We start from the raw sequence: 21,129 nt of genomic DNA, 5'->3' as shown, positions 1-21,129 counted from the left end.
ATATCCTAATCGCCGTATCCCGCGTCATACGACCTTTGCTGCTGTGTACCAACGTCTGCGTGAGACCGGGTCATTTAGCAGATTACCTGGACAGGGACGCCGTTGCACGGTAAGAACGCTGCAATTTGAGGAAGCTGTCTTGCAGCATGTGGAGCGGGATCCTTCAATCAGCACTCGTGCAATTGCACGTAACGTGGGGACGAATCAGACGAATGTAAGAACAGTCCTTCGAGAGCAATTGTTACATCCATTTAACTTACAGTGTGTCCAAAAACTGGAACCAGTTGATTGTCCATCCAGAGCACAGTTTCCGCAGTGGTACCTGGAACAGTGTGAAATGCATCCTACATTTCCATCCTCTGTTTTGTTTACCGATGAAGCAACGTTCGGGCGTGATGGAGTCTTCAACACGCACAATTCGCATGTTTGGGGTGAGGATAAGCCACATGCCACAGTTACCAGCGCTCATCAAGTGCGGTTCTTCGTTAATGTGTGGGTCGGTGTTGTTGGGGACTGTAAATTGGGCTGTATCTGCTACCTAGGCCATTAAACGGCAGGCACTATTACAATTTTCTCGCTAGAGCATTGCCAGAATTGCTGGAAGACGTCCCGCTCTCTACAAGACAACGCATGTGGTTCCAATATGACGGGGCGCCGGCACATTTCAGTCGTCGTGTGCGTCGATTCCTGGACCGAGGGTTCCCAGAAACGTGGATTGGCAGAGGTGGTCCTGTACCATGGCCTGCTCGATCCACAGATATGTCCCCTCTGGACTTTTGTGTGTGGGGAGAGATGCGCAACCTTGTTTACGCAACTCCTGTTGCATCAGAAGAGGATCTGGTTGCCCGGATAGTAGCAGCAGCAGGAAAAATTCAGGATATCCCTGGGGTTTTTGCCCGTGTCAGACATAACATGATCCGTCGGTGTAACCTTCGTTTACGTGTCAATGGAGGCATTTTTGAAAATCTATTGTAATTGAAATTGGGTTGTGTTAATGTGTTGTCTCTTGGTCATAAAAAGATGGAAAATTGTTTGTTGGTTTAGTTAATTTGCCGCCAGAGAAACCTTCCTCTACCGGTTTAAATACACCTCATAGGAAAAATATTTGTTTTGATGTCCCCTACAACCTCCCAGAGTTTGTCGGTTTAAATACTTTTCACCCTGTATACGAAGTGATAAGTTGATATCAATTAGAAACGGCACAGATACAGACATCCGAAAGAATTACATTTCCATGGCGAGAAAACTCTATCATCAGTGACAGAGTGCAACTCCATATAGCGAGTGGATGCTCAACAAACTGGTCCACTGGGAGACAACAGCTCTTGTCCACCATAAACACTTTCCCCAGACGCGTGCATCACAGGGCCAGTTGCAAGTATCCGATGCACTCTCTGCCAATCCGTCCCATGCGGCCGCCCAGCTAGGTCACTTCAGTTCCTCGAGGATGGGCGCGCCACCGGTGCACTTCAGTTTAGGAAGACATCTAAGCATTTTAGAGGTATGCAGGCGTTCCGTTCACGATCTTAAAGGAGCACACACTCTATTTCCCCTCGCTATCGTTACTTAATGGGTCGGTACTTTTTACGCAGAGTCTACGGAAAGAGTGGTGTCAGACAACCATGAGAAAGGGGAAACGTCTGTAGCTCTATGAAACTGCTGGCAGAAGACCTAACTGTATACGGGGAGGCGCTTTCAATAGAATCTTGTAGTGACACAGACACGATCACACTCTGTTACAGCACGTTAAGGAGACTACTGAGTTAGTTATCGGAATGTTGCGTTTCCCCGCACAGTACAGTGTGATATATACTGGACAAGCCCTTGCTCTGTTTAAAGTGAGTAAACGCATGATTTTTCAAGCTGGTAGGCTACTGTTCATCTTTCTTGCGTGAAATAAATCCAGACGAAAACGTTTCCTATTGAATCTTACGTAAGCGTACGAGACGAGAATGTAGCGCCGAAGGCGGTAATTTGACGCCATCCAGCAGTCCGTAGGTTCATATTTTAAAGTAAAAATTAGCGGTCAGTACTACATTAATCCGCTGGAGCCACCAGTAAGCACTGTACGAGCACCTGAAGTTATGCTTACAACATAGATGAGGCTATTTGACGGAGAACACTTACAGGAACAAAATCATATAAAACCTGTTATAAATGGACTATCAGATCATGACATGCAGCTCCTTGTTTTAGATGTAAACTCTAAGCAGATTATCAAGACTGCTAAATCTGAGTACAGGAGAGTAGTCAATCAACCAAAAATTGAGTGTTTTAGAAAACTGATCAAAGATATGAACTGGAAAGATGTTTATAGTGCTCATGACATGAATGAAAAATATAACACATTCATGAACAATGTCAGTACCATGTTTGAAAAATGTTTTCCTCTAAAAGTTGCTCAAATTAAACAGAAGTCTATAATAAAACCATGGATTACTCAAGGAATAAAGATTTCCTGTAAGACAAAAAGGAAAATGTATCTGTCGACCAAGAATAGCTCCAATGCTGATGATTTAGCTAAATACAAGGAATACTGTAAAACATTAAAAAAAAGTAATTCAGACGTCTAAACAAATGCACTACGAGAAGAAGATAGCAATGTCAGGGAACAAAATAAAAACAATATGGGATATAGTGAAAGACCAGACTGGTAGAACCAGAAAGGAACAGGAGCAAATATCTCTAAGGTTAGACGACACATTAGTAACTGATGGGCATAGTGTGGCAAATCTATTAAACAAGTACTTTATATCCCCTACTGATAGAATGGGACTTTCAGGATCAGTAAATAATGCCCTTGATTATCTGAAACTAGCCTTCACAAATAGCTTCAAGTACATGAATATATCACTCACTTCACCAAAAGAAATAACGTCCATAATAAAATCTTTAAAAACAAAGCATTCTAGTGGGTACTATGAAATATCAACAAAGTTAATTAAGGCATGTTCTTGTGAGTTTAGCACAATTCTAAGTTACTTGTGTAACCAGTCAATTATAACTGGGACGTTTCCTGACTGGCTAAAACATGTAGATGTTAAGCCTCTATTCAAGAATGGGGATAAAGAGATACCATCAAACTACAGACCGATTTCACTTTTGCCAGCATTCTCAAAAATTTTAGAAAAAGTAATGTACAGGCAGCTGCTCAACCATCTGACCACAAATAACATATTATCAAGAACACAGTTTGGATTTCTGAAGGGTTCTGATATCGAGAAGGCTATTTACACCTACAGTGAAAATGTACTTAATTCATTAAATAACAAATTACAAGCAGCAGGTATTTTCTGTGATTTGTCAAAGGCATTTGATTGTGTAAACCACAACATCCTTTTAAGTAAATTAGAATTCTATGGTATCACGGGCAGTGCTGCAAAATGGTTCAAGTCATACCTCACTAACAGGAAACAAAGGGTGTCAGTGCAAGGGACTAGTGAATAAAGTCATCAGTCATCATCAGAATGGGAAGAAATTACATGTGGTGTCCCACAGGGATCCATCTTAGGGCCATTGCTTTTTCTTGTGTACATTAATGATCTCTCATCAGTTACACTGCCAGAAGCAGAGTTCGTTTTGTTTACAGATGACACAAGTATTGTAATAAGTAGTATGTCAAGTGTAGTTCTAGAAAGATCTGCTAATGATATTTTCATGGATATTAATAAATGGTTTAAAGCCAACTCACTGATATTAAACTTCGAAAAGACTCACTATATGCAATTCAGAACCTGTAAGAGGTTTCCACCCAGCATATGCATAAAATACAAAGAAGAGCAGATAGAAGAGGTTGACAGTCTTAAATTCCTGGGATTACAACTTGATAATAAATTCAGTTGGGAAGAGCACACCACAGAACTGCAGAAACGCCTTAACAAATCTGTATTTGCAGTTCGAGCGTTAGCAGACATAGGCGACATAAAAATGATAAAGCTTGCATATTTTGCCTACTTTCATTCCATAATGTCATATGGTATAATATTTTGGGGTAACTCTTCAAGTCAAACAAAAGTTTTCAGAGTCCAAAAGCGTGTAATACGTATTATTTGTGGAGTAAATTCATGGACGTCCTGTAGAAACCTCTTCAAAGAACTGGGTATACTAACTACTGCCTCTCAGTATATTTACTCATTAATGAAATTTGTTCTAAATAATATATCTCTTTTTCCAACAAACAGCTCAGTTCATACATAAAATACCAGGAACAAAAATGATCTGCACAAGGACTTAAAAGCACTTACTTTAGTTCAAAAAGGGGTCCACTACTCAGGAACACTCATCTTCAATAATTTGCCAGTAAACATAAAAAATTTAGTTACAAATAAAGATCAGTTTAAAAGGAGCCTGAAAGACTTACTAGTGGCCAACTCCTACTCCATTGACGAATTTTTTAATAGAAACAAATGATGTATTGTATATATTCATACTATTAGTATTGTTATTTCAGCTTAAAAAAAAATTGACATGTTCCACATCCACGAGGACCTCCTCAGCACGGATCTATGGAACGAAAACTAATCTAAGGTATGGAAGCACGTAATCGTTCTCCTACCGTTCCATTTGCGAGTGTAATAAGATAGGGGAACGACTAGCAGTGACACTAAGTACCCTCAGCCATACGCCTTATGATAGTTTGTACAGTACGTATATAAATGTGATTTTGAAATAGACACTTGTGGTGGCACACCTAAGACCTTGGTTGGAGCACTTTAAGACGACAATAAGCGAGATGTCGAAATATTGTGAGCAAAACAGTCATTTGTAATGAGATCTGAAAACATACCATCTGGCAAGCAAGATAGAAAAAAAAATTAGAAATCTAGTCGTTCACGTTGTCATCGTGGACACGCGAGAGAAGCTGAAAATGGGTAAAGATACTACAGATGTGGAAGAAGGAAATACTTAGGGCAGTAGCTTCGAATAATCGATAATTTCACGTGTGTAACGGTACTTCATCTCAACTACTCCACGTTTACATATTTAGTTGGTGATGTACCCTTCAAATCTAGGAAGTCTAGAGTTTAGGGAGTGGTACGGTACTTCATCTCAACTACATAGGTTTTTTGTAATTCAAATCTGCTGTTGGTTTTAACTAATTAGTACTGTGAGAAGCCAGCTTTTCACAGTTCATTATCGTCTATACTGAAAAAACGGACTATTATCAGTACACATCTCAAAGGCCAATTCAGTGAAACGAGTTCCTTGACGGAAACAGACATTAATGTTGAGGTCTGAACTTAACAGCATGCCGCTGATATAGCATTAACATCGCGAATAAGAACGGCAGATTACAGCATCTCAGGCCCTCTCTCACAATAACTGTCAAGTAAATGGCTGGCTATATATGCGTGTACATAGCGCTAGAAGAATCACATTAGTTCCTGTCACTGTCTCATAACAGCTACAGCTGTGAAACTGTACGACTGATTTAAAGTCCGGACTACTTGCAAATATAGCAGATGTGGAGCAGACGATTCTTTAAGGAGTTTGATATAGATTTTGACAGTGGGGCAATCTCTATAATTCATCTGTACATAACTGTTACGGCCTACTCTCCAAAGCATACGGCTAATATAGTGGGTAGCAGCAGCATCTCGACTGCATGTATTAGACTGTCATTACAGTGAACTACAGGGAGTGGACTAAAATATGGAAGCACCAAAAACATAACACATTACTGTACCTAATACGATGAAGGAAAACGATTGGCGTTCACAGTAGGCTCTGTATGGTTTGTCAAAGGAATCTTACGTCATTCTTCCTGCAAAATAGTGGCAAGTTCAGGCAACGATGCGGAAGTGGACAGTGATCGCGCACTCTCCTCTTCAAAGTAGACCACAAAGGCTCAATGATATTGAGGTCTGGCGTATGTGGTGGCCAAGAGGTTGCGACAGTTCATCCTCGTGCTCAAAAAATCAGTCCTGGATGATGAGAGTTGTGTGAACAGGTTTACTGTCCTCTTGGAACACAGCATGACCAATGGGGAACAATGGACCTTGCCAGCCAGAATGTTCACATAATCATTGACAGTATTGCGACCTTCCAGAGTAATCATGGGACCCATGGAATACTACTATATGGCTGCCAAAATCATCACCGAACCCATACAATGTTTCAATCTTGAGGTAAATTCAGCCATAATTTGGAAACAGTGTGAAACAAGACCAAATGACATTATTCCATTCTTCTGTAGTCCAGGTTTTATGGCTTAGGTACCATGTTTTCCAGCTACAGGCATTTGCATCACTGATGAGTGGTTTTGGGATTCGAGTTTGCCCTGCAATTCCATGCTTATGGAGCTCCCTTCGTGTTGTTTTGGTTCTGATAGGGTTCAAAACAATGGTAACATCTGAGGTCATAAGTCCCCTAGACTTAGAACTACTTAAACCTAACTAAACTAACTAACCTAAGGACATCACACACATCCATGCCCGAAGCAGGATTCGAACCTGCGACCGTAGCAGCGGCGTGGTTCCGGACAGCAGTGCCTAGAACCGCTCGACCACAGCGGCCGGCCTGACTGTGTTCGCGAGTGCAACATTCACCTCTGCAGTGAATTTTGTACATAATTCTTCTCTATAACATTTTCATTGACCGTCCATAACCATCACTCAATGCACTGTTTCGTTCGCGTTGTGACTCAGAGTATGATGTTTTTCTGCTTTACATCTATACAACGCCTCTTGAAACACCAAACACTTCAGCTACCTTGGTTGTGGAAGCATGCACCATACAAGCACCAACAATTTGGTGACTTAGGCCCGACATAAAGCACTCACAACTAAACAGAACACCGTTATGACACGACTAACACTTGCGGTGTGTTGAGGACATTACACAGATGCCGTTCATGGTCAAATATAACAGAAAAACCTGCAACTGGAGTGATGTTCAAGCACACAGTTTTTGCAGTGATTCCATATTTTTATTCAACATCTCTATATAAGTAGGGGAGCGAAGTTTGCCCTGGGGCACTCTCCATTGTTGCCAAATTTATTGAAGATGGCGGCTCTTCTTTGCTGGTCCCCTCCCCCCCCCACCTCCTCTCCCTGGCCTGTAGATGTAGCAATACCACACTTAAATGAATATGAAAATTAATTAGATTAATTATGCTAATTAATTAAATTTAAAAATGGTGGAAAATTCAAAAAATGGCAGGAATTTTAAAAAATGGCGGAAATTCAAAATGGTGAGAATTTAAAACTTTGGACCACTAGTTCACAATACCATACAACCAGCAGAGGGCGCTGTTTTACCTCCCCCTCTCCCACTTCCCTTCTCCCCTCGCCCACTTTGCCACTTGTGAAATGGCAGGAAAAAACTCAGTCTGTGCTGTGCTGCTGGAAAGGTACGTACAATCCTTATTTATTTTGATTTTTTGAGGGAAAAGATCATCTGATGGTGTGTGGTGCATATATTGCAACTTCAATCTTAATTACGCATCGTTATGTGTTTCACAGCCATCGATAACTGATTTTTAAAACAAAGAGCAAAGATTACCTAACGTCTGTCGCAAGTTGAATAATACATGCACCATCCGCTATCAACTCCGAGCAGATGCGCGAAGCTAGAAAAAACTGTCAGTGCAGCGTGCTAGCACTCGTTTTGGTACCACCTTCATGAACGTCGTGGTGTCTGCGGAAGGCTGGGAGCATGCAGCCCCTAGCCCTCTACAAGTCATGACAGCTGGCCATTAAGTGCCCTACAGCTGGCTGTCCTGGGGCTTTCACCATGCAGAGGTGGCGTGATCGCGCTACAAGGCAGGAAACTACCCACTACAGTGGGTAGCGGCGAAGCCCCATGTGTGTGTGGTCCAGCATATCCCTGCAGACTTGCCACAATTTTTTTGATCGCCATTCCCACATTCCTATTGGCTACCACTGAAATGGGGGCGAAGCTTTGCTCTGTATAAACCAGGTCCTGATACAGCCTCCATCACTCTGCCTCAGTCCACAGCTGTGACTTTTTGTTCGTCGGTTTGCTTGTTTCTGGGATAGGCGACGCAACATGAAAAAATGGTTCAGATGGCTCTGAGCACTATGGGACTTAACTACTGAGGTCATCAGTCCCCTAGAACTTAGACTACTTAAACCTAACTAACCTAAGGACATCACACACATCCATGCCCGAGGCAGGATTCGAACCTGCGATCCTAGCGGTCGCGCGGTTCCAGACTGTAGCGCCACGCCGGCCGGCACAACATGAAGCTTTTACAAGTACCAGCAGCAGTGCCAGTGACGGTAAACGCCCAAGGCAGGAAGAGGAGAGTGAATTACCGTGTAAGTATATTATTTCGTGCTTTCACAAGAGTGTGATGATCATGTATTGCATTACACGATAAGAACTGTAACTTTGTGCTGAGGATTTCGTGGTAATGCATACCCGCCGTTATTTCAGCACGTATCCACGAAATTGTGGCCCAACTGGAGGCTGAGAGACAACAGCAAGCTCCAGCTGTGATTCAGCCGCCCCACAGCTGCCATGTAAGTTAAAAAATTTGCCATACTTCTGGATATTATACTTTGTTTATTTTTTTATTTTTCGCTGTATACGCGTTTAATCACAACATGTGTCAGGAAGAGTTAGCTCTATGTACGTTCGTCAGTGCTCGTTATTTCAAAATAAGTGTTATTTATTAGCACTGTATGTGTTTTTTCGTTAAAACGACTGTTATTTCGGGGATTTACTAGCAGTATATGCGTGCTTTCTCATTAAAACTAGTACTCTGAGTGTACTGTCATTCTTAATTGAGCGTCAGTGTCCTCTAGTTATATGAATATCATAAAGTGTTTTCTTAGCTCAAATTTAGCATCTCTGTGAGTGTGTTTTCTGTAATTTGAATTCGTGTTTAGTATCTGTTTGTGTTCCTTATGTCGTAGCTCACATATTTCGTTAACACATTTACTGTGGACGTCTATTCTCACTCGTTATTTCGTAGCCTACAGATTTCGTTAAAACGAGTTTCATATGAAGTGTGTGCCTAAGACTTCGGATCAAGTGGCTCTGTGTGTGCGTTTTCGTTCAAACTACTGTTATTTTGGAGATTTACTAGCTATACATATGTTATTTTTTTCGTTAAACGGTTAATGTGCATGTATTATCATTCGTAATTTAATGTCAGTGTATTGCCGTCATCCGAGTAGTGAAGTGGGACTTAAGTCGAAATGACAAGAAATAATTAATAGGACCTGAAGGACGAATTATCTACGCAGTTGTTCCTTTAATTAATTTGTTTTCTCAATGAAATATAACTAAATTAAATAATCTGAAATAGTACATAGGTATATTCAACCTGAGTGCGAGGACGCCAAAGAAAACCGTGCTCACGAATTGAGAACGCGTTATGAGTAGTCTTTGAATAAGATAGGTATATCTCTGAGCTGAGCTGTTCGTGTGTGGTTTTGAGGCCAGGCAGACGCCACGGACAGCCAGTCATGAATTGTCAGAGGGGCTGTATGGAGATGCAAGGTAATGTCGCCTCGTTTTATGTATAATTGCAATTGTGCGTTCTGTTCTGAAGTTAATGTTAAAAGTGTGTACTTCAATGAAGTGAAATAAGTGAGTTACAGATGAGAAAAATGCATATCAGAAATTATTTCAAGTTGTGTCCCAAAAGAGCCTTACAGAAAAATAATTCTGCAACAAGGAAACGAACCTATATAACTGCACGGGGACCGAACATCTACACAAGATCGGACGAACATTTCATCCGTCATCGCCTCTTAGACAAAATAAAAGATACAAAGTACTGTAATAACTGATTAGCAGAACTTATAACAACAGAGAACAGTTCTGTATAAAAACAAATACTCCGTAGGAAGCCAGTTTATGTATCGTGCAATTGGGAACTAAATGATGGTATTGTAGGTCTGCATCCACAGGTAACACAACTTCCAATTCAATACATTTAAATATAGATGTACACTCTCATTTATATAGTTAAATAACATCTCTTTATTAGTCAATTTTTATATTTTAATTGCATATTTATTAGATCCTGCTACAGTAGTATCAAGTGCTTTCTTAGTTCAAATTAGCAGCTCTGTACGTGTTTTTTCGTAATTTGAGTTCTTTATTTCCTAGATCACGAATTTCGTTAAATCGACTACTGTGTTTTTCAAATTGTTCTTCTTTTTGTTTTGGTCTACATGCACTAAATGCAAGAGGATTTGGCTCCGCAGCTGGATGCTGAAAGAGGATCGGTTGATGTGGTTGCTCAGCCCCCTCGGATCGTGGCACAGCATCGAGCTGTTATTCCGCCAGCAGATCAGATATGTGAGTACATAATTTAGTGTTCGAAGTTTCGTAGTATATGTTCACGTTAGAGGAAGTTTTAAATTCTTTTTCCTGTTACAGTCTGGGACCCTGATGAGACTGAGAGGTTAGTTGAGAGGTACTGCAGTGAGCAGCCTCCTTCGCAGACATCACGTGAGTGCATGAAGAATCGGTTTCGTAGTATATATTTTAGAAAAAAAACAGTTTCCGGATCTTATTTTCTTCATTGTTCATGTTACAGCATCCATAGATCAACATGAGTGGCAACATGAGTGCTCGAATGGGAGTGCTCTGAACCTAACTTCCATCCTCTGCCTGTGCACGAAGATCAACAACGATACAGCAGAGAGGGCTGTGAGGTGACGTCAGAGAATAGCGTGCTGACTAGGACGTCACCATGACAGGAGAGGCCTCTACACAAAGAGAATAAAAGCGACGCGCCGCCTAGCCTCGACCACACTAGAACAGCCGCACTCGAAGAGCCATACTGGAAGATGAGCTGTGACTTGTGGACAGTATCATTTACTTGCATGTAAATTGTATGCATTGAAAGATATTGATTATTTGCATGTCGCCAATTGCTTGCGACCAATCTTTGTAAAGACGCCAAGTTAAGTATTGTCAATCTACTTTATTGCAATACAACAATTAATATGATTTGCTCGAATTGTTCTTTAGCCGTCCAGGAAAGCAGCATCCTCATCCTAGGAACCCTATATTACATGAGTGGGCAGGATACCACAGGTAGTGCATCCCAGATGACTATGAGACCTGGGACGACACTATGTCTTGCAGAGATGAGGAATTAGGTAATTATCTATACTGCAGTTATATATTCTCCTCCTATCTCTTCACAGTCACACTATGACAGTAAGCAGTGGTGTGGGTACAGCGGCAGATGTTAGCACCAAGCAATTTCAGCCCTGTTAGGCGTGCCTCACCATGCAGGACGAGGCTTGCAGCCACATTGATTTAAACAGGAAAGAGAGGGCATCTGTAAAAAATGATTTCTGAAAAGATTTCTTTAAACTAATGAATAATGTTATTTTCGATAAGACGGAGTAGAAAAAACAGAGAAATTCTCACCCGGTCGTGTTGGGATGGGCGTTATGGAGTAAGGAAGTGTATTGCCAAATCATATTTATAATGGGTCACTATATTCAACAAGAACTTATTTGCTGTAGAGATGGAGAAGACAGCAGTAGAGTTCATGAAAGCTGTCTATGTTGGGATGTGCATACTAGACCTATATACACTACTGGCCATTAAAAATGTTACACCATGAAGATGACGTGCTACAGACGCGAACTTTAACCGACAGGAAGAAGATGCTGTGATATGCAAATGATTAACTTTTCAGAGCATTCACACAAGGTTGGCGCCGGTGGTGACACCTACAACATGGTGACATGAGGAAATTTTCCAACCGATTTCTCATACACAAACAGCAGTTGACCGGCACTGCCTGGTGAAACGTTGTTGTGATGCCTCGTGTAAGGAGCATAAATGCGTACCATCACGTTTCCGACTTTGATGAAGGTCGGATTGTAGCCTATCGCGATTGCGGTTTATCGTATCGCGACATTGCTGCTCTCGTTGGTTGAGATCCATCGACTGTTAGCAGAATATGCAATCGGTGGGTTCAGGAGGATAATACGGAACGCCGTGCTGGATCCCAACGGCCTCGTATCACTAGCAGCCGAGATGACAGGCATCTTATCCGCATGGCTGTAATGGTTCGTGCAGCCACGTCTCGATCCCTGAGTCAACAGATGGGGACGTTTGAAAGACAACAACCATCTGCACGAACAGTTCGACGACGTTTGCAGCAGCATGGACTATCAGCTCGGAGACCATGGCTGCGGTTACCCTTGACGCTGCATCACAGACAGGAGCGCCTGCGATGGTGTACTCAACGACGAACCTGGGTGCACGAATGGCAAAACGTCATTTTCTCGGATGAATCCAGGTTCTGTTTACAGCATCATGTTGGTCGCATCCGTGTTTGGCGACATCGCGGTGAACGCACATTGGAAGCGCGTGTTCGTCATCGCCATACTGGCGTATCACCCGGCGTGATGGTATGGGGCGCAATTGGTTACACATCTCCGTCACCTCATGTTCGCGTTGACGACACTTTGAACAGTTGACGTTACATTTCAGATGTGTTACGACCCGTGGCTCTACCCTTCATTCGATCCCTGCGAAACCCTACATTTCAGCAGGATAATGCACGACCGCATATTGCAGGTCCTGTACGGGCCTTTCTTGATACAGAAAATGTTCGACTGCTGCCCTGGCCAGCACATTCTCCAGATCTCTCACCAACTGAAAACGTCTGGTCAATGGTGGCCGAGCAACTGGCTCGTCACAATACGCCAGTCACTACTCATGATGAACTGTGGTAACGTTTTGAAGCTGCATGGGCAGCTATACCTGTGCACGCCATCCAAGTTCTGTTTCACTCAATGCCCAGGCGTATCACGGCCGTTACTACGGCCAGAGGTAGTTGTCCTGAATACTGATTTCTCAGGATCTATGCATCCAAATTGCGTGAAAATGTAATCACACGCCAGTTCTAGTATAATATATTTGTCCACTGAATACCCGTTTATCATCTGCATTTCTTCTTGGTGTAGCAATTTTAATGGCCAGTATTGTATATTGATTTGAACACAAAAGAGAGGGCATCCATAAAAAAATGATTTCGTAAAAGATTTCTTTAAACTGATGAATAATGTTTTTTTCGATAAGACGATGAGAAAACACAGAAATTCTCACCAGGTCGTGTTGGGATGGGCGTTATGGAGTAAGGAAGTGTATTGCCAAACCATATTTCTAAAGGGGCACTATATTCAACAAGAACTTAGTTACTGTGGAGATGGACAAGACAGCAGTAGTATTCATGACAGCTGTCTATGTTGGGATGTGCATACTAGACCTATCTAAATTCCACATGCATCGCTTTCATTATGGATTTGAGAAACCTCATTTCGCCGATCCTAAGTCACTTTATATGGATGTAGATAGCTTCATTTATTGGGTAAAGAACTGCAATCCATATGAAGTAACGAGATGCCACTCTTCATAAACGGACGATAATCCTTGCGGCATTGTTAGGAAAAAAGGAGGTTATCAGCTTACTCAAAGACGAGGTGAATGGGTCACCGACTGTGGAATTTGTGGATCTACTATCCAAGATGTGTGCATATCACACATTGGAAGGTGCCACCCAGAAATGGGAAAAGGGTGTGCATTGTGCGGGATCAAGGGTCCTCAAGATTGAAGACTATTTGCAGTGTTTATGTGGCGGTGTTTGCAGTGCTCCACCGCAGCTGCTGCACATAGTGCAGCAAACCAGTATTCAGTCTCAAGGACACGAGATGTATAATTTGCTGCAGTCTTAAATCGGTCTGTCAGCTCATGATGATAAGCGAGTAATTTGTGGTGATGGAATTGTAACTTGCCTATCTCGCACCATAAACTTGATGAGAATAATGTGTGAATGATAGAGAGCGCCTGAGTGTGTAAATGTCGTTGTTTTATGTATGTGGAATAGTATGGATCGTTTATCATAGTGTAAATAATTCTAGATTCAATGTGTGTGTGTGTGTGGTTTTGTGTGTGTGTGTGTGTGTGTGTGTGTGTGTGTGTTTGTGTGTGTGTGTGTGCGTGTGTGTTTGTGTGAATAAAAAATATACCCACATTGTGTGTGTTATCCACTATGTGCATTTTAAATTTTTGCACACAATCTGTCTTAAACAGAAAACTTGAAGAGATATATGCTTATCATAGAAATACCCACTTCATGTCGTGTAAAAAGAATAGTTTGTAGGTTTTGCCTGCTGCCAACCATATAGTATGAATAGTTTGTGTTAATAGCTCCCTGTCCAACTAAAAATGTTCTGTACCAGTCTACTTGAAAAAATTGTAAAAAAATATCTTCAATCAGTGCAACTGAAAAATAGTAAGAAAAATATATTCTCAACCAAAGGAACTGTGGGGTGGACTGTGGAACGTTTCTTTTCTAGTCGTAATTATTAGTATTAGTAACATTGTGTAGTTTTAAAGTACTTTTGGAGTGAAATTTTTATTAGAACCAAATTTGTTACAAGAACTACATTGTAATTTTAAGAACCAAATTGTAATCTCAAGAAGAAAATAGCAATTTCAAGAAGTAAGTTGTAATCTGAAGAAGGATATTGTATCTTATGAACCAAATTGTATTCCAAGAACTGAACTGTAATCTCAAGAATCAAATTGTAATCTCATGAACCAAATCGTATCTCAAGTACTAAATTGTAATCGTAAGAACTATATTGTATCTCATGAACCAAACTGCAATTTCAAGAACTAAATTGTGTCGATGAGAACAGAGTAAACGAAAACAAAAATGCTTGCTATACATCTTTGTTGTTATTGTTATTTACAGGAAACCTATGCCATTTGTATATATAATGGATGTGCAGGAGACAAGTGACATTAGTTTTGAAATTGAGTACTATTAAGGAGGTGAAGTTTAAGATGGAGCAAAATGAAATATATCTAATGGTTACATGAGATTATGCCTATCTTGCAGCATGTGTTTTGCTGTGGGAGCAAGCGGCACTTGATCATGTTTGCTTCCAGTGACATATTGCAAATATCTCTAACGTTGTATCTCCTGTGCTTGAGGAGAACCACAGACGTGGTATCCGGGTAAACTTACATACTAACAAAGTCCCAAAGAAATAAAGTACACAAATTGTGACGTAAAAATCCATTAATTTTTCACCCAATTTAAAAGGAGTTTTACATTTTCATAAGCAGACACAGCAAGACCAGATTCTTCTTCTTGAGTTGGTGAATAGCAGGATATCCATAGAATTCCAGGTTTTGAATAGCACCAGACTTTAAGGTTCGACGCATCCAGGTGATCTCCTCGCCTTTAACGTATATGATGATATCCATGTTGTCTAATAATCGAAGTGATATCATCATGTCTTTATAGGGTATACCAGGATCATCCCAGTGAATTCCATTGTAGAAATGTGTTAACCACTTTGCACTCCTGTGTTTTAGCACACTTCACATCCTTGAAAGATCTTGGCGGATGCAATGCATACTGAGTATGTCTCTGTTATACCTGCACGTTCTGTGTATGCTACGAATGCAGCATGCTTAAATATGAACTGTCCATGCTCATCATCATGGAAGCCCTGAATGTCTGCAATCATCCCGTTATGAAATGCTTTGGGTATGGCACTGCACTTGTTCATTTATACAGCTCGCTGCACAACACGAGTGAGCGACCAATAGTTCATCACATGGTCACGTAGAACTAGAGCATACGCTGCAGTGTGTTGTGGGAAATTCTCAGGAGATTCAAATTCAGTTCCCACGTCTACAGGTCTAGACTTCATTATTTCGTTCTGTTTTGAACAATCTATTATGATGATCGGCGCCAGCTACTTGAATTCCTGTGGACAGAGAAGGCATCCTTTCTTTTCATAGTAAGAACCACAGAACTCTCATACATGTAAATTATCATATGGAGATAATTCTGAGTTCAGGTAGATTCTGGCATTCGTTAACCTGCAATTCTCAAATTCTGTGGAATAATTTGCTACATTCCCTCTTTTTTTTAATTGGAAACGGAAATTGTTATGAATAACGGAAAATTAATGTTAGAAATACACCTGGATTCAGAACTTTTGAAATCTTCAAACACTGCTCATCAGATACAGTGATGCGCGGCATTTTCCATGTTATTTTATTAATGGTGATCTCTTTATCCTTATTAGATCCTTTTAAGTATGAGGTGTTATCCGTTGCACCCTTACCACGACAAGTTTCTGTTTAGCGTTCGTAATAATTCTCTGCATATCCTCAAAGTAATCCATGAACAGTTTTAGAGGTACACATGCAGTAAATCTCCTGTACTCTTCAGCAGTTCTGTCTTCTCGTTCGTGTATGAACCATTCTGCATTCTTCTAATTGTTCATATCCGAGGGAGAGGCAGAGGCATGTGTTTTAAGAGTTGATGTTATACCCACGTTACGTGTCGACCCCGTCACTTTACATGTAGAGATACAATGCTTTCCTCACCACAGAAGTCAACAAGTTGATTATCCTTATCCACAATACGCAGTTCCAAATAGTCCAATGTCTGAACTGTTACTGGGAGGTATATCGCGTTTTTAGGGGTCTCTACGAACTTACACCCAGTTATCGTACTTATACCCAGTTCCAACTGATGGGAAGAATACGCAAATTGTGTGAGCCCGTCTATTCTTGAGATAGGAATATTTTGCAGCATCTCACTCGACACGGATTGCGCTGACAGGACGTGTATCCACTGCCTCATCTGAACTATAAAATTTACTAGGCTCCTTCTTCAAACGCTGTCCTGTTTGAAAACGCAGTTTCTGTCCTACTGAACCTTTCTGCTCAAAGTAAATAGTTGCATTCGATGTATTTATTTAAAATTTAAGTATATTTATGTTTGTATGTAGCACAATTCCTTTCCTAGACTGTTTTAAAACATTATTTAAATCGTCAGTATCGTATGCACCACGTTCCATTTCCACAATTTCTTTTCTACCATTATTTTCCAGATGAACTTTATTTTTAGCCTCTGTGATATCTGGAATGCTGTTGTACGTTTCACGTCTAGTCAAAATGGTTCAAATGGCTCTGAGCACTATGGGACTTAACATCTGAGGGCGTCAGTCCCCTAGAACGTAGAACTACTTAAACCTAACTAACCTAAGGACATCACACACATCCATGCACGAGGCAGGATTCGAACCTGCGACCGTAGCAGTCGCGCGGTTCCGGACTGAAGCGCCTAGAGCCGCTCGGCCACCGTGGCCGGCTCACTCTAGTCAGTGCAATACTCAATTCTCTGTTGCTTAAATCAATCGACGAGAAGTAATTCGAGTGTACTGCTGACACGGCCGGAGTGGCCGAGCGGTTAAAGGCGCTACAGTCTGGAACCGCACGACCACTACGGTCGCAGGTTCGAATCCTGCCTCGGGCATGGATGTGTGTGATGTCCTTAGGTTAGTTAGGTTTAAGTAGTTCTAAGTTCTAGGGGACTTATGACCACAGCAGTTGAGTCCCATAGTGCTCAGAGCCATTTGAACCATTTGTAGTGCTGACAACAGTTCTTTTCAAGTCAGAGTAAACAACGCTGCATCTGAACCTCGACCGACGAGTGGATGCTCAGTTCACTTCCTTATATACGTGTTCCTTCATAAACATTAGTGGGAACATGATGCACAGATGTCCACTCAGGTAAGTATCAACGTCTTGATGGCCATGAGAATTGTAGATCACACGTCTTCTGCCAGCGAAGTATCGCTGTAACACTTCTGTTGGCTGCTAGTCTTCGAATGAGTCGAAATAGTAGACATTATGTGTTTTTTTCTTAAGATGCGTCATCCAGTGGGTTCTGAGTCTTCGAGCAACATCTAAATTCACGATTCCACATTCTCTGGATTTGTGCATGGTCTTCGAAATCTTGGAATGCTGAATTTTCCCCTAACAAACTTTAGCAGATCTGTATTTGTAAGTAGCCTATCCGGTAGTACAGGGCTATTACAAATGATTGAAGCGATTTCATAAATTCACTGTAGCTCCATTCATTGACATATGGTCACGACACACTACAGATACGTAGAAAAACTCATAAAGTTTTGTTCGGCTGAAGCCGCACTTCAGGTTTCTGCCGCCAGAGCGCTCGAGAGCGCAGTGAGACAAAATGGCGACAGGAGCCGAGAAAGAGTATGTCGTGCTTGAAATTCACCCACATCAGTCAGTCATAACAGTGCAACGACACTTCAGGACGAAGTTCAACAAAGATCCACCAACTGCTAACTCCATTCGGCGATGGTATGGGCAGTTTAAAGCTTATGGATGCCTCTGTAAGGGGAAATCAACGGGTCGGCCTGCAGTGAGCGAAGAAACGGTTGAACGCGTGCGGGCAAGTTTCACCGTTACGGTCGCAGGTTCGAATCCTGCCTCGGGCATGGATGTGTGTGATGTTCTTAGGTTAGTTAGGTTTAACTAGTTCTAAGTTCTAGGGGACTAATGACCTCAGCAGTTGAGTCCCATAGTGCTCAGAGCCATTTGAACCATTTTTTTGCAAGTTTCACGCGTAGCCCGCGGAAGTCGACGAATAAAGCAAGCAGGGAGCTAAACGTACCACAGCCGACAGTTTGGAAAATCTTACGGAAAAGGCTAAAGCAGAAGCCTTACCGTTTACAATTGCTACAAGCACTGACACCCGATGACAATGTCAAACGCTTTGAATTTTCGGCGGGGTTGCAACAGCTCACGGAAGAGGATGCGTTCAGTGCGAAACTTGTTTTCAGTGATGAAGCAACATTTTTTCTTAATGGTGAAGTGAACAGACACAATGTACGAATCTGGGCGGTAGAGAATCCTCACGCATTCGTGCAGCAAATTCGCAATTCACCAAAAGTTAACGTGTTTTGTGCAGTCTCACGGTTTAAAGTTTACGGCCCCTTTTTCTTCTGCGAAAAAAACGTTACAGGACACGTGTATCTGGACATGCTGGAAAATTGGCTCATGCCACAACTGGAGACCGACAGCGCCGACTTCATCTTTCAACAGGATGGTGCTCCACCGCACTTCCATCATGAATTTCGGCATTTCTTAAACAGGAGATTGGAAAACCGATGGATCGGTCGTGGTGGAGATCATGATCAGCAATTCATGTCATGGCCTCCACGCTCTCCCGACTTAACCCCAAGCGATTTCTTTCTGTGGGGTTTTGTGAAAGATTCAGTGTTTAAACCTCCTCTACCAAGAAACGTGCCAGAACTGCGAGCTCACATCAACGACGCTTTCGAACTCATTGATGGGGACATGCTGCGCTGAGTGTGGGAGGAACTTGATTATTGGCTTGATGTCTGCCGAATCACTAAAGGGGCACATATCGAACATTTGTGAATACCTAAAAAAACTTTTTGAGTTTTTGTATGTGTGTACAAAGCATTGTGAAAATATCTCAAATAATAAAGTTATTGTAGAGCTGTGAAATCGCTTCAATCATTTGTAATAACCCTGTATGTTTAATAGGCTTTTTTGTTTATAAAGAGACCGAGTCCTTTCTTGTATGGTTTCAAATATAGTCCTTTTCCAATGGCTGCTGTTTCCATCATGTGGTTTTGTCTTCTTGCTTCCTCTAGCTGCTGCTGAGAGTTCTGGGCGTTCCTCACTGTTCTGGTAATAACCGCAGTACTATCAGCCTGTAAACACATCGTTGATAGACTTGTGAGGGCAGGAATGAGGAAGGGGCTAATTCTACATGATGTCTTGGGTGCTGGCAGAACCAGGGTTGCTTTCACCGGTCTTTAATGCTTCAGAGGGCTTTTAGCTGCATACATCGCTGTCAGGATACAGTTTTTTAAACCCTCTTGCTCTGGCTTCTTCTTTTTCATTGTTGTCTTCTTCTTCTTCTTCTTCTTCTTCTTCTTCAATACACGACATGCGGCGTTCGTAACTTGCTTGAAATTCACATCCAAGCCCAACTTAATTTTGTCACACATACTGCCTTGACTTTATCAGCCAAAATTCGATCTTCCCGAGAGCTTCTTGTTTTTTGTATGCGATGTCTTCTTCTTCTTCTTCAATACACGACATGCGGCGTTCGTAACTTGCTTGAAATTCACATCCAAGCCCAACTTAATTTTGTCACACATACTGCCTTGACTTTATCAGCCAAAATTCGATCTTCCCGAGAGCTTCTTGTTTTTTGTATGCGATGTCAAGCAGATTTATCCTCTTATCACCAGGAGACAATCGTTTTGGAAGCTTTGTACCAGGTTCACAATAGTTATAGACCAGGAATGTGCAATTCACCAGGGAGTTTGTCGAGGATACCAGCACCTCCCATGATGTGTCTCCATCATGAATGTTATGCTTCTGTGCTGGTTGTGTTCTGTGCACCCCAGTATACAGTAAATTGTCAGCATCAATACAGCTGTTTTGTGTTGCAGGAAAACAAAGTCATTTAACTAGTGCTCTATTCCCTCGACGTCTTATGACACGCTCTATGAGAAACACATGTGGTTCTGAGCTCTTCTGCAATTTCTTTATGTAAAAGCATTCAGAAATTTCAGTGCCACTGTTATCCTTTAAGATGTAAGTTCTGGGATTTGTTCTCGGCACCTTGGAAAATGTGAATATCTCACTCGACCAGTTGGGTACGTATGACTTACCAAATGCTGTCTTGTGTTTTGAGATATGTCGCAAATCACATACAATAAATTTCTGTTTACATGGATCCGGACGATAGTACACCATACACATGAGTCCATTATTACAATCATCGATTGTCCTCATTTTTATTGTGCTATGTTTGGTTCGATTATACCGTGCAGGTATTCCCGGGAGGATGTCGGTCTATTTGTGTGAACAATGGAGCTCGCCTTCAGGCGGGTGAATATCGAGTAGTGATGTATTACGTACCTCTGTATCATGGTCTTGAAATGTCTGTTGTAAAACTGTCCACCATGATCAGTTCGATGTTTGCCAGGACATCTGTTAGTTCCTGTCTATAACAACGCTCAAAAACTACCTGTGCAAAATCCATCCCTGTTTTTGTTTTAAAAGGTAACGCCCAGGTGAATTTAGAGGATGTATCAATGACTAATAAAACATATTCGAATCCATTATTCGCAAAAGAATATTACCTCATATCTATAAGATCAGCCTGCCATAAATCATCCAAAACTTCAGTCATAACATGGCTTTGAAGGGATATTTTGTGTGCTGGTTTGCGCAGCTCTGGAACTACTGTCCCCATTCTTATTCGATGATACCTCCCTCTGTAAGCTCGGA

This window comes from Schistocerca nitens, chromosome 2, assembly GCF_023898315.1.
Source record: "Schistocerca nitens isolate TAMUIC-IGC-003100 chromosome 2, iqSchNite1.1, whole genome shotgun sequence".
NCBI classification, from domain to species: domain Eukaryota; kingdom Metazoa; phylum Arthropoda; class Insecta; order Orthoptera; family Acrididae; genus Schistocerca; species Schistocerca nitens.
The sequence above is the reverse complement of the archived record's forward strand: the minus strand, read 5'-3'. Positions refer to the sequence as shown.